The following is a 16,057-nucleotide window of genomic DNA, read 5'->3' as shown; positions in this document are numbered from 1 at the left end:
GACCTGAACACAGAGACTGTGAGACAAGACATGAACACGGAGACTGTGGGACAGGACCTGAACACAGAGAGTGTGGGACAAGACATGAACACGGAGACTGTGGGACCATACCTGAACACGGAGACTGTCGGACAAGACATGAACACGGAGACTGTGGGACCGTACCTGAACACGGAGACTCTGGGACAGGACCGTACCTGAACACAGAGACGGTGGATCAGGACCTGAACACAGAGACTGTGAGACAGGACCGTACCTGAACACAGAGACTGTGGGACAGGACCTGAACACAGGGACTGTGGGTCAATGCCGTACCTGAACACAGTGACTGTGGGTCAGGACATGAACACGGAGACTGTGGGACAGGACCTGAACACAGAGACTGTGGGACAAGACATGAACACGGAGACTGTGGGACCATACCTGAACACGGAGACAGTCGGACAAGACATGAACACGGAGACTGTTGGACCGTACCTGAACACAGAGACTCTGGGACAGGACTGTACCTGAACACAGAGACTGTGGGACAGGACCTGAACACAGGGACTGTGGGTCAATGCCGTACCTGAACACAGTGACTGTGGGTCAGGACATGAACACGGAGACTGTGGAAGAGGACCTGAACACGTAGACTTTGGGACAGGACCATACCTGAACACAGAGACTGTGGGACAGGACCTGAACACGGAGACTGTGGGACAGGTCCGTATCTGAGCACAGAGACGGTGGATCAGGACCTGAACACAGAGACTGTGAGACAGGACCGTACCTGAACACAGAGACTGTGGGACAGGACCTGAACACAGGGACTGTGGGTCAATGCCGTACCTGAACACAGTGACTGTGGGACAGGACCTGAACACAGAGACTGTGAGACAAGACATGAACACGGAGACTGTGGGACAGGACCTGAACACAGAGAGTGTGGGACAAGACATGAACACGGAGACTGTGGGACCATACCTGAACACGGAGACTGTCGGACAAGACATGAACACGGAGACTGTGGGACCGTACCTGAACACGGAGACTCTGGGACAGGACCGTACCTGAACACAGAGACGGTGGATCAGGACCTGAACACAGAGACTGTGAGACAGGACCGTACCTGAACACAGAGACTGTGGGACAGGACCTGAACACAGGGACTGTGGGTCAATGCCGTACCTGAACACAGTGACTGTGGGTCAGGACATGAACACGGAGACTGTGGGACAGGACCTGAACACAGAGACTGTGGGACAAGACATGAACACGGAGACTGTGGGACCATACCTGAACACGGAGACAGTCGGACAAGACATGAACACGGAGACTGTTGGACCGTACCTGAACACAGAGACTCTGGGACAGGACTGTACCTGAACACAGAGACTGTGGGACAGGACCTGAACACAGGGACTGTGGGTCAATGCCGTACCTGAACACAGTGACTGTGGGTCAGGACATGAACACGGAGACTGTGGGACAGGACCTGAACACAGAGAGTGTGGGACAAGACATGAACACGGAGACTGTGGGACCATACCTGAACACGGAGACAGTCGGACAAGACATGAACACGGAGACTGTTGGACCGTACCTGAACACAGAGACTCTGGGACAGGACCGTATCTGAACACGGAGACTGTGGGAGAGGACCTGAATACGTAGACTTTGGGACAGAACCATACCTGAACACGGAGACTGTGGGACAGGACCTGAACACAGAGACTGTGGGACAGGACCGTATCTGAACACAGAGACTGTGGCACAGGACCTGAACACAGAGACTGTGGGACAGGACCATACCTGAACACAGAGACTGCTGGACCATACCTGAACACAGAGACTGCTGGACCATACCTGAACACAGAGACTGTGGGACAGGACCATACCTGAACACAGAGACTGCTGGACCATACCTGAACACAGAGACTGAGGGTCGGGACCTGAACACAGAGACTGCGTGACAGGACCATACCTGAACACAGAGACTGTGGGATAGGACCGTATCTGAACAAAGAGACTGTGGGACAGGAACTGAACACAGAGTCTGTGGGACAAGACTGTACCTGAACACAAAGAATCTGGGACCGTACGTTAACACGGAGTCTGTGGGACAGGACCATATCTGAACACAGAGACTGTGGGACAGGACCGTACCTGAACACCGAGTCTGTGCGACTGGACCTGAACACGGAGACTGCGGGACAAGCACGTACCTGAACACCGAGTCTGTGGGACAGGACCGTACCTGAACACCGAGTCTGTGGGACAGGACCTGAACACAGAGACTGTGGGACAGGACTGTACCTGAACACGGAGAATCTGGGACCGTAGCTGAACACCGAGTCTGTGGGACAGGACCTGAACACAGAGAATGTGGGACAGGACTGTACCTGAACACGGAGAATCTGGGACCGTACCTGACCACCGAGTCTGTGGGACAGGACCTGAACACAGAGACTATGTGACAGGACCGTAGCTGAACACGGAGACTGTGGGAGAGGACCTGAACACAGAGACTGTGGGACAGGACCGTATCTGAACACGGAGACTGTGGGACCGTACCTGAACACAGAGACTGTGGATCAGGACTTGAACACAGAGACTGCGTGACAGGACTGCACCTGAACACGGAGACTGTGGGACCGTACCTGAACACGGAGGCTGTGGGATAGGACCATACCTGAACACAGAGACTGTGGGACAGGACTGTACCTGAACACAGAGACTGTGGGACAGGAACTGAACACAGAGACTGTGGGACAGGACTGTACCTGAACACGGAGAATCTGGGACCGTACCTGAACACCGAGTCTGTGGGTCAGGACCTGAACACAGAGACTGTGGGACAGGATTGTACCTGAACACGGAGAATATGGGACCGTACCTGAACACCGAGTCTGTGGGACAGGACCTGAACACGGAGACTGTGGAACAGGACTGTGCTGAACACGGAGAATCTGGGACCGTACCTGAACACGGAGACTGTGGATCAGGACTTGAACACAGAGACTCTGGGACAGGAACGTACCTGAACACGGAGAATCTGCGACGGTAGCTGAACACGGAGACTGTGGGACAGGACCGTACCTGAACACAGAGACTGTGGATCAGGACTTGAACACAGAGACTCTGGGATAGGAACGTACCTGAACACGGAGACTGTGGGACAGGACCTGAACACAGAGACTATGGGACAGGACCGTACCTGAACATGGAGTCTGTGGGAGCGGACCTGAACACGGAGACTGTGGGAGAGGACCTGAATACGTAGACTCTGGGACAGAACCATACCTGAACACGGAGACTGTGGGACAGGACCTGAACACAGAGACTGTGGGACAGGACCGTATCTGAACACAGAGACTGTGAGACAGGACCGTACCTGAACACAGAGGCTGTGGCACAGGACCTGAACACAGAGACTGTGGGACAGGACCATACCTGAACACAGAGACTGCTGGACCATACCTGAACACAGAGACTGAGGGTCGGGACCTGAACACAGAGACTGCGTGACAGGACCATACCTGAACACAGAGACTGTGGGATAGGACCGTATCTGAACAAAGAGACTGTGGGACAGGAACTGAACACAGAGTCTGTGGGACAAGACTGTACCTGAACACAAAGAATCTGGGACCGTACGTTAACACGGAGTCTGTGGGACAGGACCATATCTGAACACAGAGACTGTGGGACAGGACCGTATCTGAGCACAGAGACGGTGGATCAGGACCTGAACACAGAGACTGTGGCACAGGACCTAAACACAGAGACTGTGAGACAGGTCCGTACCTGAACACGGACACTGCTGGACCATACCTGAACACAGAGACTGCGTGACAGGACTGCACCTGAACACGGAGACTGTGGGACAGGACCATACCTGAACCCAGAGACTGTGGGACAGAACCATACCTGAACACGGAGACTGTGGGACAGGACCTGAACACAGAGACTGTGGGACAGGACCGTATCTGAACACAGAGACTGTGAGACAGGACCGTACCTGAACACAGAGGCTGTGGCACAGGACCTGAACACAGAGACTGTGGGACAGGACCATACCTGAACACAGAGACTGCTGGACCATACCTGAACACAGAGACTGAGGGTCGGGACCTGAACACAGAGACTGCGTGACAGGACCATACCTGAACACAGAGACTGTGGGATAGGACCGTATCTGAACAAAGAGACTGTGGGACAGGAACTGAACACAGAGTCTGTGGGACAAGACTGTACCTGAACACAAAGAATCTGGGACCGTACGTTAACACGGAGTCTGTGGGACAGGACCATATCTGAACACAGAGACTGTGGGACAGGACCGTACCTGAACACCGAGTCTGTGCGACTGGACCTGAACACGGAGACTGCGGGACAAGCACGTACCTGAACACCGAGTCTGTGGGACAGGACCGTACCTGAACACCGAGTCTGTGGGACAGGACCTGAACACAGAGACTGTGGATCAGGACTTGAACACAGAGACTCTGGGACAGGAACGTACCTGAACATGGAGACTGTGGGACAGGACCGTACCTGAACACAGAGAATATGGGACAGGACCGTAGCTGAACACGGCGACTGTGGGTCGGGACCGTACCTGAACATGGAGACTGTGGGAGCGGACCTGAACACGGAGACTGTGGAAGAGGACCTGAACACGTAGACTTTGGGACAGGACCATACCTGAACACAGAGACTGTGGGACAGGACCTGAACACGGAGACTGTGGGACAGGTCCGTATCTGAGCACAGAGACGGTGGATCAGGACCTGAACACAGAGACTGTGAGACAGGACCGTACCTGAACACAGAGACTGTGGGACAGGACCTGAACACAGGGACTGTGGGTCAATGCCGTACCTGAACACAGTGACTGTGGGACAGGACCTGAACACAGAGACTGTGAGACAAGACATGAACACGGAGACTGTGGGACAGGACCTGAACACAGAGAGTGTGGGACAAGACATGAACACGGAGACTGTGGGACCATACCTGAACACGGAGACTGTCGGACAAGACATGAACACGGAGACTGTGGGACCGTACCTGAACACGGAGACTCTGGGACAGGACCGTACCTGAACACAGAGACGGTGGATCAGGACCTGAACACAGAGACTGTGAGACAGGACCGTACCTGAACACAGAGACTGTGGGACAGGACCTGAACACAGGGACTGTGGGTCAATGCCGTACCTGAACACAGTGACTGTGGGTCAGGACATGAACACGGAGACTGTGGGACAGGACCTGAACACAGAGACTGTGGGACAAGACATGAACACGGAGACTGTGGGACCATACCTGAACACGGAGACAGTCGGACAAGACATGAACACGGAGACTGTTGGACCGTACCTGAACACAGAGACTCTGGGACAGGACTGTACCTGAACACAGAGACTGTGGGACAGGACCTGAACACAGGGACTGTGGGTCAATGCCGTACCTGAACACAGTGACTGTGGGTCAGGACATGAACACGGAGACTGTGGGACAGGACCTGAACACAGAGAGTGTGGGACAAGACATGAACACGGAGACTGTGGGACCATACCTGAACACGGAGACAGTCGGACAAGACATGAACACGGAGACTGTTGGACCGTACCTGAACACAGAGACTCTGGGACAGGACCGTATCTGAACACGGAGACTGTGGGAGAGGACCTGAATACGTAGACTTTGGGACAGAACCATACCTGAACACGGAGACTGTGGGACAGGACCTGAACACAGAGACTGTGGGACAGGACCGTATCTGAACACAGAGACTGTGAGACAGGACCGTACCTGAACACAGAGGCTGTGGCACAGGACCTGAACACAGAGACTGTGGGACAGGACCATACCTGAACACAGAGACTGCTGGACCATACCTGAACACAGAGACTGAGGGTCGGGACCTGAACACAGAGACTGCGTGACAGGACCATACCTGAACACAGAGACTGTGGGATAGGACCGTATCTGAACAAAGAGACTGTGGGACAGGAACTGAACACAGAGTCTGTGGGACAAGACTGTACCTGAACACAAAGAATCTGGGACCGTACGTTAACACGGAGTCTGTGGGACAGGACCATATCTGAACACAGAGACTGTGGGACAGGACCGTACCTGAACACCGAGTCTGTGCGACTGGACCTGAACACGGAGACTGCGGGACAAGCACGTACCTGAACACCGAGTCTGTGGGACAGGACCGTACCTGAACACCGAGTCTGTGGGACAGGACCTGAACACAGAGACTGTGGGACAGGACTGTACCTGAACACGGAGAATCTGGGACCGTAGCTGAACACCGAGTCTGTGGGACAGGACCTGAACACAGAGAATGTGGGACAGGACTGTACCTGAACACGGAGAATCTGGGACCGTACCTGACCACCGAGTCTGTGGGACAGGACCTGAACACAGAGACTATGTGACAGGACCGTAGCTGAACACGGAGACTGTGGGAGAGGACCTGAACACAGAGACTGTGGGACAGGACCGTATCTGAACACGGAGACTGTGGGACCGTACCTGAACACAGAGACTGTGGATCAGGACTTGAACACAGAGACTGCGTGACAGGACTGCACCTGAACACGGAGACTGTGGGACCGTACCTGAACACGGAGGCTGTGGGATAGGACCATACCTGAACACAGAGACTGTGGGACAGGACTGTACCTGAACACAGAGACTGTGGGACAGGAACTGAACACAGAGACTGTGGGACAGGACTGTACCTGAACACGGAGAATCTGGGACCGTACCTGAACACCGAGTCTGTGGGTCAGGACCTGAACACAGAGAGTGTGGGACAAGACATGAACACGGAGACTGTGGGACCATACCTGAACACGGAGACTGTCGGACAAGACATGAACACGGAGACTGTGGGACCGTACCTGAACACGGAGACTCTGGGACAGGACCGTACCTGAACACAGAGACGGTGGATCAGGACCTGAACACAGAGACTGTGAGACAGGACCGTACCTGAACACAGAGACTGTGGGACAGGACCTGAACACAGGGACTGTGGGTCAATGCCGTACCTGAACACAGTGACTGTGGGTCAGGACATGAACACGGAGACTGTGGGACAGGACCTGAACACAGAGACTGTGGGACAAGACATGAACACGGAGACTGTGGGACCATACCTGAACACGGAGACAGTCGGACAAGACATGAACACGGAGACTGTTGGACCGTACCTGAACACAGAGACTCTGGGACAGGACTGTACCTGAACACAGAGACTGTGGGACAGGACCTGAACACAGGGACTGTGGGTCAATGCCGTACCTGAACACAGTGACTGTGGGTCAGGACATGAACACGGAGACTGTGGGACAGGACCTGAACACAGAGAGTGTGGGACAAGACATGAACACGGAGACTGTGGGACCATACCTGAACACGGAGACAGTCGGACAAGACATGAACACGGAGACTGTTGGACCGTACCTGAACACAGAGACTCTGGGACAGGACCGTATCTGAACACGGAGACTGTGGGAGAGGACCTGAATACGTAGACTTTGGGACAGAACCATACCTGAACACGGAGACTGTGGGACAGGACCTGAACACAGAGACTGTGGGACAGGACCGTATCTGAACACAGAGACTGTGGCACAGGACCTGAACACAGAGACTGTGGGACAGGACCATACCTGAACACAGAGACTGCTGGACCATACCTGAACACAGAGACTGCTGGACCATACCTGAACACAGAGACTGTGGGACAGGACCATACCTGAACACAGAGACTGCTGGACCATACCTGAACACAGAGACTGAGGGTCGGGACCTGAACACAGAGACTGCGTGACAGGACCATACCTGAACACAGAGACTGTGGGATAGGACCGTATCTGAACAAAGAGACTGTGGGACAGGAACTGAACACAGAGTCTGTGGGACAAGACTGTACCTGAACACAAAGAATCTGGGACCGTACGTTAACACGGAGTCTGTGGGACAGGACCATATCTGAACACAGAGACTGTGGGACAGGACCGTACCTGAACACCGAGTCTGTGCGACTGGACCTGAACACGGAGACTGCGGGACAAGCACGTACCTGAACACCGAGTCTGTGGGACAGGACCGTACCTGAACACCGAGTCTGTGGGACAGGACCTGAACACAGAGACTGTGGGACAGGACTGTACCTGAACACGGAGAATCTGGGACCGTAGCTGAACACCGAGTCTGTGGGACAGGACCTGAACACAGAGAATGTGGGACAGGACTGTACCTGAACACGGAGAATCTGGGACCGTACCTGACCACCGAGTCTGTGGGACAGGACCTGAACACAGAGACTATGTGACAGGACCGTAGCTGAACACGGAGACTGTGGGAGAGGACCTGAACACAGAGACTGTGGGACAGGACCGTATCTGAACACGGAGACTGTGGGACCGTACCTGAACACAGAGACTGTGGATCAGGACTTGAACACAGAGACTGCGTGACAGGACTGCACCTGAACACGGAGACTGTGGGACCGTACCTGAACACGGAGGCTGTGGGATAGGACCATACCTGAACACAGAGACTGTGGGACAGGACTGTACCTGAACACAGAGACTGTGGGACAGGAACTGAACACAGAGACTGTGGGACAGGACTGTACCTGAACACGGAGAATCTGGGACCGTACCTGAACACCGAGTCTGTGGGTCAGGACCTGAACACAGAGACTGTGGGACAGGATTGTACCTGAACACGGAGAATATGGGACCGTACCTGAACACCGAGTCTGTGGGACAGGACCTGAACACGGAGACTGTGGAACAGGACTGTGCTGAACACGGAGAATCTGGGACCGTACCTGAACACGGAGACTGTGGATCAGGACTTGAACACAGAGACTCTGGGACAGGAACGTACCTGAACACGGAGAATCTGCGACGGTAGCTGAACACGGAGACTGTGGGACAGGACCGTACCTGAACACAGAGACTGTGGATCAGGACTTGAACACAGAGACTCTGGGATAGGAACGTACCTGAACACGGAGACTGTGGGACAGGACCTGAACACAGAGACTATGGGACAGGACCGTACCTGAACATGGAGTCTGTGGGAGCGGACCTGAACACGGAGACTGTGGGAGAGGACCTGAATACGTAGACTCTGGGACAGAACCATACCTGAACACGGAGACTGTGGGACAGGACCTGAACACAGAGACTGTGGGACAGGACCGTATCTGAACACAGAGACTGTGAGACAGGACCGTACCTGAACACAGAGGCTGTGGCACAGGACCTGAACACAGAGACTGTGGGACAGGACCATACCTGAACACAGAGACTGCTGGACCATACCTGAACACAGAGACTGAGGGTCGGGACCTGAACACAGAGACTGCGTGACAGGACCATACCTGAACACAGAGACTGTGGGATAGGACCGTATCTGAACAAAGAGACTGTGGGACAGGAACTGAACACAGAGTCTGTGGGACAAGACTGTACCTGAACACAAAGAATCTGGGACCGTACGTTAACACGGAGTCTGTGGGACAGGACCATATCTGAACACAGAGACTGTGGGACAGGACCGTATCTGAGCACAGAGACGGTGGATCAGGACCTGAACACAGAGACTGTGGCACAGGACCTAAACACAGAGACTGTGAGACAGGTCCGTACCTGAACACGGACACTGCTGGACCATACCTGAACACAGAGACTGCGTGACAGGACTGCACCTGAACACGGAGACTGTGGGACAGGACCATACCTGAACCCAGAGACTGTGGGACAGAACCATACCTGAACACGGAGACTGTGGGACAGGACCTGAACACAGAGACTGTGGGACAGGACCGTATCTGAACACAGAGACTGTGAGACAGGACCGTACCTGAACACAGAGGCTGTGGCACAGGACCTGAACACAGAGACTGTGGGACAGGACCATACCTGAACACAGAGACTGCTGGACCATACCTGAACACAGAGACTGAGGGTCGGGACCTGAACACAGAGACTGCGTGACAGGACCATACCTGAACACAGAGACTGTGGGATAGGACCGTATCTGAACAAAGAGACTGTGGGACAGGAACTGAACACAGAGTCTGTGGGACAAGACTGTACCTGAACACAAAGAATCTGGGACCGTACGTTAACACGGAGTCTGTGGGACAGGACCATATCTGAACACAGAGACTGTGGGACAGGACCGTACCTGAACACCGAGTCTGTGCGACTGGACCTGAACACGGAGACTGCGGGACAAGCACGTACCTGAACACCGAGTCTGTGGGACAGGACCGTACCTGAACACCGAGTCTGTGGGACAGGACCTGAACACAGAGACTGTGGATCAGGACTTGAACACAGAGACTCTGGGACAGGAACGTACCTGAACATGGAGACTGTGGGACAGGACCGTACCTGAACACAGAGAATATGGGACAGGACCGTAGCTGAACACGGCGACTGTGGGTCGGGACCGTACCTGAACATGGAGACTGTGGGAGCGGACCTGAACACGGAGACTGTGGAAGAGGACCTGAACACGTAGACTTTGGGACAGGACCATACCTGAACACAGAGACTGTGGGACAGGACCTGAACACGGAGACTGTGGGACAGGTCCGTATCTGAGCACAGAGACGGTGGATCAGGACCTGAACACAGAGACTGTGAGACAGGACCGTACCTGAACACAGAGACTGTGGGACAGGACCTGAACACAGGGACTGTGGGTCAATGCCGTACCTGAACACAGTGACTGTGGGACAGGACCTGAACACAGAGACTGTGAGACAAGACATGAACACGGAGACTGTGGGACAGGACCTGAACACAGAGAGTGTGGGACAAGACATGAACACGGAGACTGTGGGACCATACCTGAACACGGAGACTGTCGGACAAGACATGAACACGGAGACTGTGGGACCGTACCTGAACACGGAGACTCTGGGACAGGACCGTACCTGAACACAGAGACGGTGGATCAGGACCTGAACACAGAGACTGTGAGACAGGACCGTACCTGAACACAGAGACTGTGGGACAGGACCTGAACACAGGGACTGTGGGTCAATGCCGTACCTGAACACAGTGACTGTGGGTCAGGACATGAACACGGAGACTGTGGGACAGGACCTGAACACAGAGACTGTGGGACAAGACATGAACACGGAGACTGTGGGACCATACCTGAACACGGAGACAGTCGGACAAGACATGAACACGGAGACTGTTGGACCGTACCTGAACACAGAGACTCTGGGACAGGACTGTACCTGAACACAGAGACTGTGGGACAGGACCTGAACACAGGGACTGTGGGTCAATGCCGTACCTGAACACAGTGACTGTGGGTCAGGACATGAACACGGAGACTGTGGGACAGGACCTGAACACAGAGAGTGTGGGACAAGACATGAACACGGAGACTGTGGGACCATACCTGAACACGGAGACAGTCGGACAAGACATGAACACGGAGACTGTTGGACCGTACCTGAACACAGAGACTCTGGGACAGGACCGTATCTGAACACGGAGACTGTGGGAGAGGACCTGAATACGTAGACTTTGGGACAGAACCATACCTGAACACGGAGACTGTGGGACAGGACCTGAACACAGAGACTGTGGGACAGGACCGTATCTGAACACAGAGACTGTGAGACAGGACCGTACCTGAACACAGAGGCTGTGGCACAGGACCTGAACACAGAGACTGTGGGACAGGACCATACCTGAACACAGAGACTGCTGGACCATACCTGAACACAGAGACTGAGGGTCGGGACCTGAACACAGAGACTGCGTGACAGGACCATACCTGAACACAGAGACTGTGGGATAGGACCGTATCTGAACAAAGAGACTGTGGGACAGGAACTGAACACAGAGTCTGTGGGACAAGACTGTACCTGAACACAAAGAATCTGGGACCGTACGTTAACACGGAGTCTGTGGGACAGGACCATATCTGAACACAGAGACTGTGGGACAGGACCGTACCTGAACACCGAGTCTGTGCGACTGGACCTGAACACGGAGACTGCGGGACAAGCACGTACCTGAACACCGAGTCTGTGGGACAGGACCGTACCTGAACACCGAGTCTGTGGGACAGGACCTGAACACAGAGACTGTGGGACAGGACTGTACCTGAACACGGAGAATCTGGGACCGTAGCTGAACACCGAGTCTGTGGGACAGGACCTGAACACAGAGAATGTGGGACAGGACTGTACCTGAACACGGAGAATCTGGGACCGTACCTGACCACCGAGTCTGTGGGACAGGACCTGAACACAGAGACTATGTGACAGGACCGTAGCTGAACACGGAGACTGTGGGAGAGGACCTGAACACAGAGACTGTGGGACAGGACCGTATCTGAACACGGAGACTGTGGGACCGTACCTGAACACAGAGACTGTGGATCAGGACTTGAACACAGAGACTGCGTGACAGGACTGCACCTGAACACGGAGACTGTGGGACCGTACCTGAACACGGAGGCTGTGGGATAGGACCATACCTGAACACAGAGACTGTGGGACAGGACTGTACCTGAACACAGAGACTGTGGGACAGGAACTGAACACAGAGACTGTGGGACAGGACTGTACCTGAACACGGAGAATCTGGGACCGTACCTGAACACCGAGTCTGTGGGTCAGGACCTGAACACAGAGACTGTGGGACAGGATTGTACCTGAACACGGAGAATATGGGACCGTACCTGAACACCGAGTCTGTGGGACAGGACCTGAACACGGAGACTGTGGAACAGGACTGTGCTGAACACGGAGAATCTGGGACCGTACCTGAACACGGAGACTGTGGATCAGGACTTGAACACAGAGACTCTGGGACAGGAACGTACCTGAACACGGAGAATCTGCGACGGTAGCTGAACACGGAGACTGTGGGACAGGACCGTACCTGAACACAGAGACTGTGGATCAGGACTTGAACACAGAGACTCTGGGATAGGAACGTACCTGAACACGGAGACTGTGGGACAGGACCTGAACACAGAGACTATGGGACAGGACCGTACCTGAACATGGAGTCTGTGGGAGCGGACCTGAACACGGAGACTGTGGGAGAGGACCTGAATACGTAGACTCTGGGACAGAACCATACCTGAACACGGAGACTGTGGGACAGGACCTGAACACAGAGACTGTGGGACAGGACCGTATCTGAACACAGAGACTGTGAGACAGGACCGTACCTGAACACAGAGGCTGTGGCACAGGACCTGAACACAGAGACTGTGGGACAGGACCATACCTGAACACAGAGACTGCTGGACCATACCTGAACACAGAGACTGAGGGTCGGGACCTGAACACAGAGACTGCGTGACAGGACCATACCTGAACACAGAGACTGTGGGATAGGACCGTATCTGAACAAAGAGACTGTGGGACAGGAACTGAACACAGAGTCTGTGGGACAAGACTGTACCTGAACACAAAGAATCTGGGACCGTACGTTAACACGGAGTCTGTGGGACAGGACCATATCTGAACACAGAGACTGTGGGACAGGACCGTATCTGAGCACAGAGACGGTGGATCAGGACCTGAACACAGAGACTGTGGCACAGGACCTAAACACAGAGACTGTGAGACAGGTCCGTACCTGAACACGGACACTGCTGGACCATACCTGAACACAGAGACTGCGTGACAGGACTGCACCTGAACACGGAGACTGTGGGACAGGACCATACCTGAACCCAGAGACTGTGGGATAGGACCGTATCTGAACACAGAGACTGTGGGACAGGAACTGAACACAGAGTCTGTGGGACAAGACTGTACCTGAACAGGGAGAATCTGGGACCGTACCTGAACACGGAGACTGTGGGACAGGACCATATCTGAACACAGAGACTGTGGGACAGGACCGTACCTGAACACCGATTCTGTGCGACTGGACCTGAACACGGAGACTGTGGGACAAGCACGTACCTGAACACCGAGTCTGTGGGACAGGACCGTACCTCAACACCGAGTCTGTGGGACAGGATCTGAACACAGAGACTGTGGGACAGGACTGTACCTGAACACGGAGAATCTGGGACCGTAGCTGAACACCGAGTCTGTGGGACAGGACCTGAACACAGAGAATGTGGGACAGGACTGTACCTGAACACGGAGAATCTGGGACCGTACCTGAGCACCGAGTCTGTGGGACAGGACCTGAACACAGAGACTATGTGACAGGACCGTAGCTGAACACGGACACTGTGGGAGAGGACCGTATCTGAACACGGAGACTGTGGGACCGTACCTGAACACAGAGACTGTGGATCAGGACTTGAACACAGAGACTCTGGGACAGGAACGTACCTGAACATGGAGACTGTGGGACAGGACCGTACCTGAACACAGAGAATATGGGACAGGACCGTAGCTGAACACGGCGACTGTGGGTCGGGACCGTACCTGAACATGGAGACTGTGGGAGCGGACCTGAACACGGAGACTGTGGAAGAGGACCTGAACACGTAGACTTTGGGACAGGACCATACCTGAACACAGAGACTGTGGGACAGGACCTGAACACGGAGACTGTGGGACAGGTCCGTATCTGAGCACAGAGACGGTGGATCAGGACCTGAACACAGAGACTGTGAGACAGGACCGTACCTGAACACAGAGACTGTGGGACAGGACCTGAACACAGGGACTGTGGGTCAATGCCGTACCTGAACACAGTGACTGTGGGACAGGACCTGAACACAGAGACTGTGAGACAAGACATGAACACGGAGACTGTGGGACAGGACCTGAACACAGAGAGTGTGGGACAAGACATGAACACGGAGACTGTGGGACCATACCTGAACACGGAGACTGTCGGACAAGACATGAACACGGAGACTGTGGGACCGTACCTGAACACGGAGACTCTGGGACAGGACCGTACCTGAACACAGAGACGGTGGATCAGGACCTGAACACAGAGACTGTGAGACAGGACCGTACCTGAACACAGAGACTGTGGGACAGGACCTGAACACAGGGACTGTGGGTCAATGCCGTACCTGAACACAGTGACTGTGGGTCAGGACATGAACACGGAGACTGTGGGACAGGACCTGAACACAGAGACTGTGGGACAAGACATGAACACGGAGACTGTGGGACCATACCTGAACACGGAGACAGTCGGACAAGACATGAACACGGAGACTGTTGGACCGTACCTGAACACAGAGACTCTGGGACAGGACTGTACCTGAACACAGAGACTGTGGGACAGGACCTGAACACAGGGACTGTGGGTCAATGCCGTACCTGAACACAGTGACTGTGGGTCAGGACATGAACACGGAGACTGTGGGACAGGACCTGAACACAGAGAGTGTGGGACAAGACATGAACACGGAGACTGTGGGACCATACCTGAACACGGAGACAGTCGGACAAGACATGAACACGGAGACTGTTGGACCGTACCTGAACACAGAGACTCTGGGACAGGACCGTATCTGAACACGGAGACTGTGGGAGAGGACCTGAATACGTAGACTTTGGGACAGAACCATACCTGAACACAGAGGCTGTGGCACAGGACCTGAACACAGAGACTGTGGGACAGGACCATACCTGAACACAGAGACTGCTGGACCATACCTGAACACAGAGACTGAGGGTCGGGACCTGAACACAGAGACTGCGTGACAGGACCATACCTGAACACAGAGACTGTGGGATAGGACCGTATCTGAACAAAGAGACTGTGGGACAGGAACTGAACACAGAGTCTGTGGGACAAGACTGTACCTGAACACAAAGAATCTGGGACCGTACGTTAACACGGAGTCTGTGGGACAGGACCATATCTGAACACAGAGACTGTGGGACAGGACCGTACCTGAACACCGAGTCTGTGCGACTGGACCTGAACACGGAGACTGCGGGACAAGCACGTACCTGAACACCGAGTCTGTGGGACAGGACCGTACCTGAACACCGAGTCTGTGGGACAGGACCTGAACACAGAGACTGTGGGACAGGACTGTACCTGAA

The sequence above is a fragment of the Hemitrygon akajei genome, chromosome 11, assembly GCF_048418815.1.
Source record: "Hemitrygon akajei chromosome 11, sHemAka1.3, whole genome shotgun sequence".
Classification (NCBI taxonomy): domain Eukaryota; kingdom Metazoa; phylum Chordata; class Chondrichthyes; order Myliobatiformes; family Dasyatidae; genus Hemitrygon; species Hemitrygon akajei.
This window is presented reverse-complemented; position numbering follows the sequence as displayed.